General features: G+C 41.2%; 1 pseudogene; it reads left to right on the top strand.

Annotated features, from left to right (window-relative positions):
* The first annotated feature begins 515 nt into the window (after positions 1 to 515).
* LOC125526655 lies at positions 516 to 17,415 on the top strand (annotated as a pseudogene).
* The last annotated feature ends 1,092 nt before the right edge of the window (positions 17,416 to 18,507 follow it).

The following is an 18,507-nucleotide window of genomic DNA, read 5'->3' as shown; positions in this document are numbered from 1 at the left end:
AGATATGGCAGCACATTTAGGATGCAACGATTTAAAAAATTATAGATGTCAATTTTTTCTCTAGGTGCTTGATGGACAGACAATCTAGCTCGACAACCCGGCCCGAGCCCGGTCAAAAAACCTGGGCTGGGCTGAGTTGGTCTTGACATTTGAGTCGAGATCAGGCCTCATTTTCAATCACGTAATATAGTTTGGGCCGGGTGTGCACCCAAAGGCATGGAAAGTGTCAATCAGGTTGGGTTTTCGATCTTCGGGAGTATGTTTGGGCTGGGCTTGAAAAAGTATCCGGCTTTGGGCCGGGCTTGGCCTTCGGGAGGGGCATGCCCGGGAGGCATGAAAAGTGTCATTCAGGCCGGGGGTTGGGTTTCGTGCCTGTGTTTGGGCTGGGCTCGAACTTGAAAAGTATCAGGCTTCGGGCTGGGCTCGGGCAGGTTGGGTTTTTTGCGAGCCCGGCCCGGCCTTAGGCAGCCCGCTCCAAAATCTTACCAACTCCCACCAATCCACCGCCGACACACTCTCTGGCAGCGGCCATGGCGCCGCCCCTCGCCTCCGGTAAGCGACCTCCTCCCCCAAACCCATGCCCGGCCCCTGATAAACTGCGGATGAACCCCAGCGCTAACACCCGACCCCTCTTCTCCCCCTGCAGGTCCCGGTGCACTGCAGCGGCGGCGTCTCCGGGCGGCGGCCGAAGGCAACCTCTAGCTCTTCAAGAGTACGTGCTCGCATCCTGCTCCGCCCGCGGATTTTGGGTTCTGGGTGCTCGATCGAGCGCCGATTTTGGGAGATTTTTTCCATTTTTTTTGGGTCCGTGTCTCCACGCAGGGGCCGCGAGCGCGCTGGACGGCGGGAAGGGACGCCTCAGGGGTGCGGCGGAGGCCGTGAAGCTCCGCGGCGCCGGGGCGCTGCACTTGGCCACGCGCCGTGGGAGGATGCCGGTGTGCGTGTACCTGGTCTGGTCGAGGAGCTCCACCGACGAGACAGGTGGGCACTTGGTCTCCCTCCCTCCTCTTACGAAAGCAAGACCCTTGTTTTCTTCCCCCCTAGACTAGAGTAGATGACTGGAGGTTGGTTTCGTTGAGCTCCTCTTGACAGATGTGATGGATTGGCTGTTTGGTTGTCTGCTTCCTTGACACCAAGCAATGGGAGGGACTGATCACTTACCATGAGGATGGCTATCAGATTGGGTTGAATTTCATGCGGTCTGCACGATGCGTAATCAATCATGAGTAACCATGCCTCTATTTCTGTCGTTTCCATGTTTCATTTTTCTAGTTTTGGCAGTCTACAAACTACTATCATAGAAAATGGTTTGTAGATTACCTTAATTGGAGGGAAATTTTATGTAAAGTCAGCTTATATATGCCTGGGAATTGAACTAATTTATGCCAAAAATGGGACTGGATTTATCTTGTTTTGTTGAGAAATCTAAGGCTTAACTTGTCAATTGGCCCTGTTTTTGAAACATACATCTAACTCCTTTGTTTGCATTAATCTCATGAAGTTCATTTATTCCAGATGCAGTGTATACTGTTTTGACAGAAACCTTTTGATTTGGATGAATCAACAACGAACTCCAAACTCCTCCATTATTTCTTGTTTAATGCTGTTTATGAATATACTCTGGCTTTTAAACGACCTGTAGTATCTGATCTTTGTATTGTGTAACAAAGTATCTTGGCATCACGGCACTTGCATAATATGTACATATTGAAGTGGAATCATATGACACTTGTTTGATTATACACATGACTTGGGCGCTTATAGCCTAGGCTTTTCAATTCTTTATCCTTTTTAATCTTTTGGTGATTCATTCTACTGTGGATCATTAAAATGAAAGTGTGAGTGCCTTGAGCCAAGATATTTTCATGTATGATTACTTTTAAAGGGAACCTAAAATTTCTGTCCTCCTAGTTCTGACTTCTGAATGTGATGTTGTATGTAAAATGTTTGTATGTGTATTCTGGAAACAGATGCATGTTTATATCGCAAAACCTTTACATGATTTTCTTCTATTTCTTGGGCAATTTTCGTCTATGAGTCTCTTATTCAGTTTATTCTCTTTGATGTCCCTGATAGGCTATACACCTCTGGCTAATGCAATTATTGCTGGCACTCTGGAGACTTTCCGGTATCTTCTTGATCATGGTGCTAATTCAGATAAGCCCGATGGAAAAGGGTCTACGCCTCTCCATTTGGCTGCTGCAGGAGGTCTCTCCCTACATGTGCTTATCTTGTTCCTCTGTGTCTTCAAATTCTTTGTTTGTGTGTTCTGGGGTGATGTAATGAAACTTGAAACGGATCATGTACATTATAAGTAAGAAGGTAGAAAATGCCCATGTCGTAATTGGTTGTGCATGTGCATAGATATGACAGTGTCATCTGAGCATTTAGAGATGTTTCTGTGACAAATGAGTTGTTTATTAATTGCTATCTTTTAAGTCTAAAAAACACCCTTTATCAATGCGCGTGTGTGTATGTATCATGAATTATGTATTCCTTGTCTCAAAATGAGCTGCATTGACATAAATTCAGTATAGGTAAATTCAGAAGTGATATAATTTATTGTGTCAGGAAAACAAAGTAAAATATGAATTTGTTTCAAGTCACTATTCATACTTGTTGTGGGTATTTCACTGACATCTATTCAATTATGTCAATCCAGAAGTTATCTTGTTTACGTCCCTATCAGCTGTAAGATAACAAATATGGACTTGTTTACAGCCACTATTTACAGTTACTGTTGCTGGTTATACATTTATAAGTGAGTGATGCCACATTCGTATAGTACCTTCTTTGATTATTTGGTTCTCATTGCAATAATTTTCCTGATGTTTCCAACCTAGTTATTTTACAGTTACTTCCTAAGGTAAATGAATACATATCCAAATCTTATGTTGCATGAAAAACGTAATAAAATGAACCTCTTAACATTGGAGGTGTAGTTCACACTAATTGTCTTCCGCAGATTTCAATGTTTATATACAGCAAAGATATCTAGCAAAGAAGTGTGAGGCTATACACTCCTATTTTCTGGACAACTTGGTACCACGTGGGTTCCTAAATTGTTTAAACACATTTTAGAATTTATACTCATTAATTACTGTCTCTGTTCATTGTTACTTGCCATTTAGAGGACATTGACACGGTCTCAGTCAAACATGTTTGGCCATTACTTTTCATAACTATTTGTTAGTAAAAGTTTTGTTACATTGAAGTATTTTTCATGACAAATCCATGGTCATTTTCATGTGCGAAATCCTAATAAATCTGCAAGTGGAGTAACTATTTTCATCCATACCATCACTTATGGTGCAACTTTCATCTACAAAACCAGGTTGTGTCAATGACAGATAGGGCCTGATCCTACATGTCATTGACATAGGCTGGTGGTATAAATGAAAAGTTTTTTTTTTCAAGTTCACTGCACACATTCTAGCATGTCATTTATTTGAGAACGGAGGTAGTATTCCAATACAACTAGCTAAGTGCACATATTGCTTTGGAAACTTTGATCCCTAAGGTAACTGTCTCCAGCATATGCCCATGATAAAATGATATTAACAAGCTTTCAGTAACAAAAAGTACTGTCACAATAACAGCAGCAGCAGCAATGCCAAATAACCTGTTGGATATTATGTATTATGCAAATAACCTATTGTTTTCCATATTGTTATGAATTAATAACCTACTTTGTATTTCTCATTCAGGAAATTGTGAAATAGTAAAAGCCTTGCTCTCAGAAGGGGCCAATGTTGATTCATTGTGTGATACCGGGATACCACTGCATATGGCTGCTTTCTGTAAGCAGGTTGGTGCTATGAAGATTTTGTTGGACCACCATGCAGATGTACGTCACTTGTTTATGTACCCTTCCTTCTTAGGTTAACAGGATCCACATCAGTAAATTCATGATTGTTTTGTCTGGTACTACTTTCTCTTTGTCAACTGCCCATATTAACAAAGATATCTCTATTTCAATGATAAAAAGATCAAACATGTTCCCGAACATTCATCATGTAAGGGTACTGATTTTCTTAATATTTCTTCTCAGTGTAACAAGGTATTCAACACTGCCTATTCACCTCTTATTGTGGCTCTCAATGTTGGCTCGCTGAAATGTGTGAAGCTTCTGATTAAGGTATGGTGCATTCATCTCATTTCATTGACATCTTTTGAACTCTTGATAAGTATCACATGAAAAAGGAAGGAGTATAAATGATGTCATGCTTATTTAGAAGTGTCTTTGCAACATTTCTTGTGTTAGGCTGGCACTGAGGTGAAGGGTGTTGGCACTGTAACCCCCTTAACAATTGCTGCCAACAATGGCTTAACTGACTTCTACAAGTGCTTACTGGTGCAGATCCTGATGTTCGTAATGATGTAAGTTTTAACTTTCACTCCAGCAATATTATGTTAAGAAACTAATGCAAAACCATGCTGTGTTGTTAAGGCTAAGCAAAGCTTAGTTATCTGTTATTTTCACCCTCAAAGCCTAAGAAGTCCATTAATGATTCCGGTTGGTCCTTGGTGACCATGAAGGGATGAATTTACACCATTATTCTTAGATGCACAATCGATCCATATACCATCATACCTGGTGTTCCAATTGAAGTGCAAACCTTGTGGTTAATATTTTATATTTCTACCATTTACGAACGATGCGAATCTGTACAAGATGATGTCTCTGGAGTGTCTGACAATAATTTGGTGGAATGATAAGTGAGTTCTTGTTCAGTGCTTTGAGGCATTATCTTCTGAAGTTCTTGTCAGATGTGTAATTACTGCTTTAAGATGTTGCTGTATTAAAACTGAACGGGTTTCTTTTTTCTTCTTTATTTGAACCATAGTGTTGAATATCTAAATATATTATCATATACCTTGTGTTCACACTTCATTCCTTGGCTGTGCTTCTGTTATTTTGTATTACCATTCTGCAAATGCTCCAGTGAAACTTATCTTTGTTTTATTCTTATAACAGTTTGGCCATCTTCCAATAGAAATTGCTGCATATAACAATAGACAGAAATATGTTGAGATCCTTCTTTGAGTAACTTCACGTACTCCATATGCGCGGGACTGGAGTGTTGATGGATAATTCATTTGGTGAAATCAATGCCATCGGTGGAGGTATAACTTGAGACATCACTGCCAATATAAGTTCCTTTCTATAGGTTCTTCAGCATGCCCTTATAACTTAATAATAGGTACTCAATTCTTTGTGTGAGGATGTGATGTGAAGTTTACTGTGGTATGTGAAATAAGCAGTTTATTGTGCAGTCATATAAATGAGTGAACTGGATCAATAAAATGTTCACATCATAAATATTTTGTCTTTTAATTTTTTTCTCATGCCCTTCTGATATAGCTCATGTAAGTATGTAAGTCTTATCTCCTTACCACACATCCTCATTACTTGTGCCAAATGATTTGTGTGCTGTTTCAGGATAACTCCATGAACAACATGAATCCAGCTGATCTCAAGTTAGAAGAAAGCAAGGCAAATAAGAGAAACGATTATGCTACTGCAGTCAAACTTTACTCTATGGTATATTATTGCACTTGCACCATATCTTAGCCAGTTAGCCTACACTTAATTTGCTGTTGTGTGATAACCAAAGCTTTAAATTGAGAGTTGACATGCTTTCTATTATTTTGAATCTCTAGTAAGAATTTAGTAACATTAAAGTGTATGTGCGTCCTTTATTTGTTCTTTTGCTGTTTTAATTTTCTTTCTATAAGGATTGCATTTATGTTTAGAAAGTCTATTGATGCAAATCCCCTGCATGGCTGTTACAGAAAGCAATTTCTGCTGTGCCAACGCTACTAAGGTTTTCTGCATTAGTAACAGAAAACCCAGTAGGACATCACTGTAGATTTGCTTCAAAATTTCAATTGTAACTCTGGCATAAAACCATCAAGTAGTATATCTGTTATAGAAAATTGTCAATAGTTTATCTTATTATACTAATTGTTGGATAGAGAGGACAGAGGAACAAATTAAGCTCTTGTTTGGATGAATGGGTCTTAATTTCAGCATCCTAGCGTGTATCAATTATTTGATTTCTCAGGTAATCAGTGCCCAGTTTACCACCTTAACTCTAGTCTAGTGGTAACCTGCCCTGGCAATTTTCTTGTGTACGTACCTGAGAACAGCGCAGTAGTATATGTGGGTCATAGCAGTTAATAAGCCAATGTGGTGACTTTTTGTTTGTTTGTTAATGTAGGCAGCAGACCGCTGCCCAGATGATGCAACACTGTACTCAACTAAGAGCCTTTGCTGGCTTAAGATGGGTGAAGGAGACCAAGCTTTGATGGATGCTGGAATTTGCAAGATGAAGCGCACAGGTTGGGCAAAGGCGTACTTGCAAGGATCTGCTCAAATTTTACTGCTGACAGCTTGCAGTCCAGGATTGGGTTGGATTCAGCCTCGTTGGGGCAGCCATCACAGCCAAGAGTGATTTTGGCGGCGGCCCTAGATCTCGGCCATCGAGCGGACAATGAGGAACTGGGAGTACTGTGACTAGGATTCAACAGGGCAACCGACGAGCAGCGCGCAGTGATTCAAGACCATGAAGATAGTGATGCTTGCAGTTTCGGTTCAGACAACAGGCAAGGTCGACCCTCAAGCTCCAGGCTGGACTAAAAGGTAATGACCCACATGCCTCCCTCTTCGTTTAGTGGTGCAAATGGGTGTAAACCACCTGGACATATCATTGCTGCTGAAATTTGTTTAGACCATCAGAATTATAATTGGAGATCATGCTATTGGCTTCCTCATGGTTTCTTCATAACCCTCTAATTATAAACAAGATGCCGGTCTGTTGTATGGTCCTGGCACAATACCATGAATGGTTCTTATTAGTAGTTCGCTGTCATAGATTAACTAAGTAAGTGTGACATGCTGAAATTAGATGATGCCATGCGGATGACTGAATTGGTTAGGACCTGGGGTACTGAACTGCAGCACACCATGAGGCATAATTTACCTCTCTGGTTGGGAGTTTTGTACTGCTAAATAATTGTGACAACAGAATTTTAATGATGCCATGTGACATACAGAATCGTGGTGGGGAATGGAAGGAACTGAAAACTTACATACAGTATCATGGATGGTTCATATAATCTGTTTGGTGTTATAGTTTTATTAGTTTGTTCTTATTTTAACGACATGTAGCATACCCTGATGGCTGCCGGCGGCAAGTTGTTGACCCCTGCCGAGGTGGCCGCCAAGCTCCCGTCCGCAGCGAATCCGGAAGCGGCGGACATGGTGGACCACATGCTCCGGCTGCTGGCCTCGTCTTTGAAGAACGCCATCGAGCTGGGACTACTCGAGACCCTGATGGCTGCCGGCAGCAAGTTGTTGACCCCTGCAGCGGTGGCTGCCAAGCTCCCGTCCGTGGCGAACCGGGAAGCGGCGGACATGGTGGACCACATGCTCCGGCTGCTGGCCTCGTACAACGTGGTGTCGTACACGGTGGAGGAGGGCAAGGACAGCCGCCTCTCCCGGCTGTACGGCGCTGTGCCCGTGTGCAAGTTCCTCATCCCCAAGTAGGACAGCTTCTCCATGTCGGCGCTGGTGCTCATGAACCAGGAGAAGGTTCTCATGGAAAGCTGGTGAGCTAGATCATCATCCCCTCTTTCTTCTTACTTTGCCCATTAGCTCAGCAATCTCAGACAGTAGCATATCACTGTTGCAAAAGATGTGGAAGGCAGAGAACCTCCAAGAGTTCAGCTAGAAATGTCTTTGGACAATTCGATGTGTGTGCGTGGTTAGTAGACGCTGACAGATTACACATCAAAAACGGCAACTAGCTTTCAAAAGCAGAACGGAACAAAATGGGTCATGGTGACTTTCCTCTCGCGTGAGATTCAGTGCCTCAACCACCAGAGGATGAATTTTGGGTTCGCAGTCACTAGGACTTTTAAATCGGCAACTCTTTTAGGCAAAGTTCAGTAGTCTCTGTTCAGACAGTAGCATCATCTCCCTGCTGAAAAAGATGTGGCAAGCAGAGTCGATTAACTGAATTTATAACACTTAACTGAATTTATACAACACTTAACTGAATGGACACCTGAATTTATAACACTTAACTGTAACCAAATACTCCTAGGCTTGATATGAACTTCTTGGGCAAAACATGTTTGATGTTCTGTTTGAACTGTTGCCTGGAGGTTTCAACTTTGCCCACTTCATGAGTTTTTTTAACTGCAAAGTGACAATTGTAGTGAAACACTGAACCTTTAGTTGTTTGCTGAACACTGAACCTTCATTTGTTTGCTGAACACTGAACCTTCATTTGTTTGCTGAACACCGAACACTGAATGTACTTCAATGTGCTGAACCTTTAGACAATGTCAATACACTGGAAAAAACTGAACCTTTAACCCCACTTCAGTAGTGAAACACTGAACCTTTAGGCATGTTTGCATGTTTTCAGTACTGTCGCAATTCAGGCCATAATCGTTCGAGATAATTTTTCTGGTTTGGTGCTGAAAATTTGCAGTTTATTGTGAAATAACAGTACAGATTACTCCTTTTTTATTTATCTAGAGATGGGAGTAGAGCTGAATTGAGCATATGGATACACACAGAAATAGAGCTGAATTGCTTTTTAAACATATGGATGCTACTCCTTGCTGTACTTTTTAAAATTACTACTTGCTGTGCATTCAGGCTCATAATTCAGAGGGGCTAGAATTTAGTTGCAAATCAATCAGATATAGATCTATAGTTGCCACTGCAAGGGATCATGACATCCTTATCTCAAATTCTTGATTGGGTTTACTTTGTTCACTCATTTAGGAAGGCCAAATAAGTTAAACAAAGAGCTGTTTCCAGCCAATTCTCTGACACTCCCATGTGAAGTCTGCTCTGAACCTTTTTTAACTGCTGGTATATATAGCATCTGTAGTAGTTGTAGGAGTAATAATTAAATTAAGTTGTGCACTGGTCCTTTTACCATATGCATGATACTCCAAAATTCAGTAAACAAAATCCAGTTACTCCTGTCATTTGAATTAAGTACTCCTAGTGACTGTCAAGATCACTGATTTTTGGAAGTGCTCCTATTGGCATATAACAACATGCCATTTCAGAATTCAGATCCTATTGGCATATCATGATAGTCATTCAGATCTCTGAAGGATATTCTGAAAAATGAATGATGTCACTGATCCACACTATTGCTTTCTCTGTTTTGCCTTTCACTGCCGATCCACACTATTGTTTCTGCCTTTCTCTGAATGACTATTGTTTCTGCCTTTCTCACTGATCCATACTACTGTTTCTTGCTCAATTGAAAGTAATTTCACGGGAGGAGTACCAGCAGAGGCAGCAGTGGAGGCGGGAGGCGGCGGCGGCGGTCGCCTGCAACCAAAATTCTACCGAAATTAGTCACAGAGAACAGCTTAAGCAAAGAGCATTGGCGGCGCTGGGGAATCAATAGAGGAGACCGAGGGATCATGGCCAACGCAGCCAGAGGAACCGCAGATTACTCCTTTCTCACTGATCCACACTGAGGATAGATGGCGGCGGGGAGCTCGGGGCGCGCCTCCTGTACGCCCTCTCTTCAACGTGTGCCACCACCTGTGCCGCACTGAGGAGAGATGGGAGCCGGCGCGGTAAAGGAGATGTAGGCCAGCGGTGGGGGCTCCGACGAGGTGGCGGCGGCCGTATGCGTGATGCAGGGATGCGGCGGCGGCGCTGGTCCTGCGAGCTGGGCCTGGTGGCGCGCGGGGAAGGTTCAGGCCCGACGGCAGCTGCGCTTGTGGAAGCTCCCGATGGTGGCGACGGGGGAAGGGGGAAGTTGGAGACGGGGTGATGAGTAGGAGAGTTAGATGTATGAGGGGGTTTTTGCAAAAAATAAATTGAACTATGGCTCGACATTCTTTTCCGGATGGAGTACTACTCAAGAGCTAGGATGATAAATTAACAAAGGCATACGAGCTTGGATTGATGATATCTCTTATACAACAGTTACAACACTTATACACAAGTAATCTGATGCTTCAAAGGAAAATCGCTTCCTATCAGAAATTTGAGTGTGTACTTGGGTATGTAATCTGGTTTAGTGTTTAGGGTTTAGGAAAATCGCTTCCTATCAGAAATTTGAGTGTGTACTTGGGTATGTAATCTGGTAATTGTTGCTTTAACCTGTTAAGAGCTTTAGAAGCAATACTAGCTAATAGCTTACAATTTGAGGACATACCTTTGGTTGGTAGCTCCTGTATGTAGGTGTATTCAAGTCTTCTGTAGAACTAGATTGTTGATATTTCCTCAAAAATAAAAGGCTACATTTTCGAGTGAAGTGCACAGTAGGTCCTTGAACTATTTCAAGGGTGTCATGTAGGTCCTCAAACCATGAAAATCATCATCCAGGTCCTTGAAATACAGTAAGTGTGTCATGTTAGGCAAAATAGAAGTCCTCGGACTACTTTAGTGTTGAACTGAATTTAGACCTCGATGACACACTTACTGCACTTTGGGGACCTGGATGATGATTTTCATAGTCGGAGCGCCTACGTGACACCCCTGAAATAGTTCAGGTACCTACAGTGCACTTCACTCTACATTTTCTTTTACTTGTGTACTTGGAATCAAATTGTTCACCAATTGTATCTGGGTGCAATTTCATACAAGATACGACTTTGTGTGCATTGAAATAGCAGCTACGGAGTTTTTGACTCGATACATGCAGATTTACAATGTGGAACTTGCATTGAAATAGCAACTTACAGTGTGATCTGTAAGCATTTGTAAATGAGAAGCAAGTATTGTTTGTTTTCTCTTGATTTCTACTAGCTTACCATGAGTGCTAGCATCATGCTAATGAAAATTTGTATTCCTACTTTCCTAGGAATAAACAGTGTGTTTTGAGAATATCAAATAGCAAGAACAGAAACTGATTCTACTCAATACTGCCACTTCCTGGGAAATTACCTAATTAAGTCAAACCTAACTAAAAGAATCGGTTGTTGTTCTGACGGATAACCCTCTTATATAATAAATTCATTAATGTCTGAAGTCAATACTTTATCTCCAGACTTTGGGGAATAGCTTCTCATCATATTGCTGGGGGTACATTAGGTATATTAGTGGGCTTATTCCATCTTAGGGCTGTTCGCTCATTAATGTGGTATGCGAGCTGGGAGTTACGAAAGAAGCTTCAAACTCATGTTGTTCATCTCTATCTAGGATGGTACTAGTTAGAATTTATTAGTTTAAGCTTGTTATATGCTGCCTTATGTACCAAAGAATGAAACTACTGTTGCAAGCTTAGTTTCAACACAAGAGAATTGCAGGTTAATGTTTAAGTATAAATGCATATCCCACCTTTCCCCAATCCCCATCAGCTTGATCTTTTGGGTAAACTGGCTGGTACGTGCAGTTCTACAGTAAGATCTTCAGATATATAATATTTAGCAGCTTGATAAAAACATTCTCACTACATAACAAATGTGAGAAAATCAGCTTGTGTTGACATTGTTTTCCCTTATGGAATCAGTTTGCTATATAGCAATTGTGGCATGTGACAGAAATATTATGAAAATGTCGTATTCAGTAGTATCCTGTGATCATTTTGTTTGCAGTGATATGACATTCTTAGTATTAGTATTCCATGTTATCTAGGAGAGGTCATATAACTGCATCCCCCCCCCCCCCCCCCCCAAACCTGACTATCCTGTGACACCATTGCTGAGTTAATTTGCCCCTCCAGAAGTTGTAACACCCTTTTCAGCTGTACATTGTTGACGATAATTCTCTTCATCTTATATTTTGGTTACTCACGTGAAGCAAACAGTGGTTATATTGTTCAGTCTCGTAATTTAGGTGTCTTAGTCGGTGAGTATGGTGCTCTTTCTGTGGATGTACCTGAAATTGCGAATGGTATAAATAATACACCTTGTGGCAGGCTCCACCCTTAGTTTGTATTGGGAGTATTTTGTTTGTGATCTGCATCTATTTTTGTTCTGAAAGGATGTTTTGGATTTATCTTGTTTCTGCCATTTCTAGCATTACTATATTTGTTAGTGTCTGCGCAGTATCCCCTGCTTGCAATGAAAATAATCGAGTTGGTCCGTCACCTTCCCCCTCCTCTCCCATCCTCATTTTAATTTTTATGTATCACACATTGTACTGCATTTCTTTCCAGGTGGGATATGATAAGCTTGGGGCTGGGCAGAATGCAACTGTTGCTGTCATGAGTTACAGTGGATATGATATTGAAGATGCAATTGTAATGAATAGATCATCCCTTGATCGAGGTTTTGGTCGCTGCATAGCAATCAAAAAGTAATGTTACGCTTCAAATAAAGATGTTCTTCCTTTTACTCTGTTTTGCTTCTTATAGTGTATCTTTGGTTCTCATCCTAAAGGTACATGGCGACAATGCAGAATTATGGAAATAATATATCAGACAAAAATGTTAAACCAGAGAGATAAAGATGGTGTTTTGATGAAGAAGAACATGCAGGTATGAAAAGCACCGGCCAGTGACTGTTCTCACACTAATGTTAGCTGATTGGCATATAAGACCCATCTTTTTTTCCTCAGTAGGTTGGCATATTAGCCGAATTTGAAGGAATAGCACTAGAGTCCACCTTGAGATGCGAGGGAAAAGAGAGTTTTCTTGGCAGTGAACGTCTTTCATTCATATTGAGCTATAAGAAAGAAGCCCACAGAAACAGCCTGTCAAAGATTGAGATATTTTTCCTAATAGTTACCTCAAAATCCAGAGATTAATTTCTTGACCTTCTGTCCAAAGACTTTCAAAGTTTAACAATTGCTGTTCTCATTTATCAACATACATTGTTACATTGTTTCTGTATCTCATCCCCACGCATCTAATATTTAATTGAATTTCGAATTGTATATGGACTGTCATCAAAATGACATTGCTATTGGGTTACACATTGAAAATTTGACTTTTGACTAGGCAGTTTTAAGTATTTTATGAGCTTTGTTTCCAACAGTTTTTATCTGTGTTTTTATTATTATATGTGTATCATTTGTAATGGATGATCAGGCTGAAAGGGGCTTGCCAGGCCCAAACTGGCTAAAATTATTCACATCCTCTAATCTGTCTACTCAGTATACATTTTTCAGTATAGCTCCTAAAAGCCAGGGAACTTTGTCTGACAGGCAAAGCTATTAAATGGCAGTCATTTGGAGATATTGCAATTTGACATTTTTTAATCTGGTTAAGTGGAACTTAGTCTGCCTTCTGTGTAGAACACTCACGGTGATTTCTCGCTATTTTAGGTGCCATGTAGCAGTTGCTGATTTGAAGAGCATCCTCGAGTGGAGTGCCATGTTTCAGTTGATGAATCAGAATCGTCAGAACTACAAACTGAACAGGCTACTTTAGTTGATGATGAAGAGCTTGAGCTCAGTGAGTTACCAGCAGGTCCTAACCCATTAAGATGTTCAGATCATCTTTCTTCAACCGGGAGACACGGCTGCCCCCTTTGTAAAGGTTTGTAATATCATCCTCTACCTCTTTGTTCTCATTTTTTTTTCTAATATAAGCCAATTTACTTAAGTGTTAGTGCTTCTCTTGCAGATTTACTTGCCAGGTTTCCTCCATCAAGTGTCAGGATGAAACAACCATTTCCCACAAAACCTTGGGAGTCATCACCTGAAATGGTGAAAAGGCTTTTCCAGGTTATATGCAATACATTACTGTGAGAATACATGAGTAGTATTATCATCATTGATGGAATTTACCTTACATGAAATGAAAAACAGCTCATGACCAGTCTGTCCAACTTCTATATTCTATTAACTTATGGAATTTACTGCATAGTGAATGATCGTATGTGTCCTATGCTGGTCATGAACAAGACTGGCTCCAATAATCTTTCTATACTGCTACCAATTTTGTTCATGAATCCAACCAGTAGTTTACCAGATTTAGTTACATCTCGGTAGCGGGTATATGTAGACACGCCTCCTATAATATATTTGTCCTTTTGGAACATTAATGGCCTAAGCATGTTGTTAAAAATCTTAATAGCCTATATGTACTTGGTTAACTGAAAAATTCTTTCTGAACTTACTGTTTGTGTTACTGTCGTGCTAGTAAATTTTGGTGCGCCCACCTTTTTCCTCTACTAGTTTTCATGTTGAAACTGTGTCCAACATCTGTTAATTCAAAAACATTTTTGGCAGGTTGTCCTGTTTGTCTACATACATTTTGGTAGTATGGATGCTCATCCCTTTACATTTGATGAGTTCGCACAAGCATTCCATGACAAGGTGCAAATTTTGTTGAAACTCCCTGGAATTAGCATAGTTTGTTGTATTATTTTCTTATTGTGCAAATGTGACCTCCAGGATTCCTCGTTGCTGAGGAAAATACACTTCAATGCTGCGGCGTCATTTCAGAACTGTAGGACAGTCCATAGATGAATTTTGAATGAGTGTAACACTTAGTAGTAGGTTCATTTTATTAGTTTTCTTCAGTCTCATTGTGTCTTGTTGGTCTTATACTTATTTATATTGGCAGAGGTATTGGCGAGTTTGTTGCACATTGTGTAAAATTTATATTTCGAATATGATGCTGCTGCATTCAGAAGTCGAAGTATATGGTCTTAGACTAGTGCTGGAGTTGAGCAATTTGTAGAGCCATTTCATTATCGTGCATTTTTTTTTGTTATGCTCCTGTTCCAGTCTACTCTGGATATCAAGTTAATGATTTCCTTGAAGAACAATATGGACCTACAGGGTCTAATAAATGACAGCGTAGGATGAATCGACTTTGTTTTCTAGTAGCACGAGGCTACTGACTTGTGTTCATCATAATTCATTACATTGAGTAACTGTGATCGTGCAATAAGTGTGACATCAACATGATCATTATCTTTCTATATGGTCCGATAAACCATACAACTTCATGTGAAGAAACTGAGTATGCTGTTCTTCTCATATTTCCATTTGTTTAGTTCCATGACTTTGTCAATTGCAGCACCACTTCTGTTTCAGTTGAGGTGTTCGTCTTGTGATACTTCTCATAGAATGCAGACCAGAGTCTAAGTTCCACTGAGCTAGTAATTGTCTTGCTTTCTTTTCTTGTAGATTCGATGGGGGGTAACTAGATAGAGTTCAGATTAGATGCTGCTTCATTAGGGCGATTGTCTTGAATGGATGCATAAGAGAACTGTCATCCTGCATACCTGCTTCCTGTTTGAAGAACTTATCTGAAAAATGCAATAGCTAAATGGTTTGCCTCTATGTTTCTCTTTCAGGTTAGAGAACAAGAATTCAATGTGAATTAATGGATCAAATCCCTGAATTCTCTCACTTGGGTTGAAATACTATGCCAGGTTTTCTCTTTTGCTAGGCCCAGTACTAAAAAACCCACTTTGTTACGATTACGAGTTTATTCGAAGAGGAAATTGCATCCTGTAACCACAGTATTTTCCCCCTTTTTCTACCCCAGGCTTTGCAACCTTTCGGACACCTCATTATTGTAGATCTAATGAGACACCTCATTATTCTAGATCTAACACTTGTATGTGGGTGTGCATTCCTTTCAGGTTAGAGCTACCAATATTTGTATATATGCTGTAGCAATAGATTCCCCCTATGAGTACTTATTTTGTTTCAAAGTAACATATATCCTTTTATTCAATTATAGGAGAATTTTTTTTCAAATGGTTAAATATGGGTCACGTCCTTGCACACTGAGAGGTGAATTGTTTGCACTATTCTAAGAAAGGAAGCGGTTTGTTAAAGGTTGCTGAACTTGCCAAATCACCACAGGTAGTATCAGAAATAAACTGTTCATATCGATGATAGCTGCCCTTCTGTATATAATTTTGATTGAGTATCTCCGTAGCATTTACTTGATTCATTTATGCAAATTTACCTCCATTGAATTTTCTTCTTGTGTTGATGTGCTTTATTCACTTCTCCACAACGAACATAAATGATCTCACTTATAATTGTTTATCCCAACTTCCCAACTATATATATTATGATCATCTCTCCTTACGGCTTTAGGCAGAAATGGACATTTTAAGTAGACACTACGTTCATTAGGATACCGTATATGAACATCTTAAGGGGAGAATACCCGCCTTAAGTTACCGTATATAACTCATTTGAAGTATCCGAGGTGAAAATACATACAATAGCCATTTCCCAGTTGTTGGGAAACTCAATCTTGCAAAACTTTGTTGTGTTCACGTTCCAAGTTCAAGCTCAGCCTTTATACAAATGCTCTATTATCTATTTGTATGCCCTGTTTGGAAGCTGCAGAATCTTATATAATTGTTTTCTACTGCCTTCCATAGTAAACACAAAGCGTGCTGTCTAACATACAGAGAGCACAGTCGCATGCCTCAGGTGGGAAGATAAACAAGTGTACAAGAACCATTTATCAATCTAGTGATGAGTACGTAAATAGACACAGGAAGCTCGCACAGTTTTGATTCTTCTATGCAAGGACAGGCAGGAAGCCTGAGGAGTCAGGATTACATTGCTGACTCTGGAGCTAACGGATCACCCACAGGATTTGCACATCAGCCACAAATTGTTCTCTTAGGATCAGACTGCAGATATTACAATTACTGGCTCTTCCTTGGCCCTTGTAGAGCAGATGATCCAGGGCATCGTAGGGTCTACTTTGAGTCCTCAGAAGATGGTCACCTGGAAGTGATCGATTCACCGCAGTTTGCCCACCTGCTAACTTTGCGTAGTATCTAAATTTGCCTCTTATTTAATCACTTGAGGTTAAACTTCCACAAATAAAGTTACCAGCTCTCTTTTTTTGCATTGCAAGGTTTACTCTCGATGTTGTCTGTCCTAGAACATCAGAGGCACCAGGGAAGCTCATCTTCTTGCATCAATGAAACAGAGGCAATCATGTCTTTTTGAAGGCATGAAAAAACACTTGGAAGATGGGTTTGTAGTTGCGCTCGCAGCAGCATCTGATTCTTCTCGTTCCGGGACAAGCAGTGGAAACAAACATATTGACCCAAGCAACTAATGGAGATGGAGCTTCACCCCTAATCCCCTATCAAACATTGACAGTGCCTCTGTTCCAACATATCTAGTTGGTAATCTTCAGAATGCATCATCTGCAAACAGTAGGGATTGAAGTTGGGAGGAGAAGCGATGAGAAGATATTGAAGTTGGAAAGGTTGCAAGCGTTAGGTAAATGGATCTGGACTTGTTTCTGTTCTTCCCGTACTGCTGTTAAGTGTGGCAAGAGGCCATTTATAGAATAATCACTTGTTCATTGTGAAGCACATGGTAGGCATGGCTTCCTTTTTTCCGTTGTTTTTTTTGCTTGTTCTTAGGAGATTGTACGGATAATGCAAAAATGAGCCCGGATCTATCTATTCCCCAGGGTGCCCACAATGCATTGATTTCATAGTTTATACTCACTTAACAAGATTATTTCTGGTGCATCTTGGTCAGAACATTGCATGATATATTAATTTATTTTCTAAAGGTGTTAGCAGGCCTGAACTATGCTGGGCAATTCCATTTTGTTGTTGTTGTTGTTTAAGCTAAAAAGATCTCATTTGTAATTTCTTGTATAGCTCTGTATCGAGTATATAGTAGAAAATGTTGTCCCCGGCGGCTAGGAGTAGAGACGAAGCGAAGATGTCACCGTTGCCTATCTACCTCCGTCGCCCTCTTCTTCCCGCCATCATCCGGCTCAGACCTGCCAGAGATGCGGCGAGAAGGACCAGCAGCGATGACCCCGGTCGACGCCTGCATGGAGGTGTTCCACGGCGCCATGGACAGGAGGTATCTGGACGCCAATATGAAGATGGCCGCCACCACAGACACGCCGGTGACCTGTAACGACGAGTTCAAGGAGCAGGGCTTGCACTTGCCGCGGCCCATGGAAGAACATCTGATGGTCCGGAGCAAGGATTATTGACCAAGGGGTCGCAGCCATGGATGATAATGCTCTCAAAGCAAAGGTAACCTGCTGCTAAGTGCCACTGCCATCGATGCCATTGCTGTTGACAATAAGACAAGACTCACTTGGGAACCGTGGAGAGTGACCTTCTGGATGATCAGCAGGTTGTGTCGTTCATTACCCCGGACCTGACGCCGTGCCGGGGTCGGTGCAGTTCACAGACAGTATCGGAGGCAGGCTTCCGGTACGAGACCAAGCCATTCATCAACGGAATGGTCCGCGAGCTCTGTAGCGTAGGCACCGGCAGCGGCGACAGCTTGCAGAGGGAGTACAATATTATATTTCACCTCTGCATCTCCTCGGCTCTGCTTCCTCTGGTTTGCCGTACGTGGCTACCACAGCACAGGATTATTATTTTGCCTTTTCTTTTTGGGTTTCCATCTCCCTTTCCAAAGTTGCCCCCCCCCCCCTTCCCATCGGGCGATTTGATAATTTGCCACCCCTTACTTTTCTCTTTCACAATTTGCCACCCATTGTCTCAATGAAGGGCGGGCCCGGGCCCCACCTGACATTCTAGGGGGGGGGGGGCAAATTGTGAAAGGGGGAGGTAAAGGGTGGCAAATTATCA

Source organism: Triticum urartu, chromosome 1 (genome assembly GCF_003073215.2).
Source record: "Triticum urartu cultivar G1812 chromosome 1, Tu2.1, whole genome shotgun sequence".
NCBI lineage: Eukaryota > Viridiplantae > Streptophyta > Magnoliopsida > Poales > Poaceae > Triticum > Triticum urartu.
Note: the sequence above shows the minus strand (reverse complement) of the source record. Positions and strands in the feature narration are given on the sequence as shown.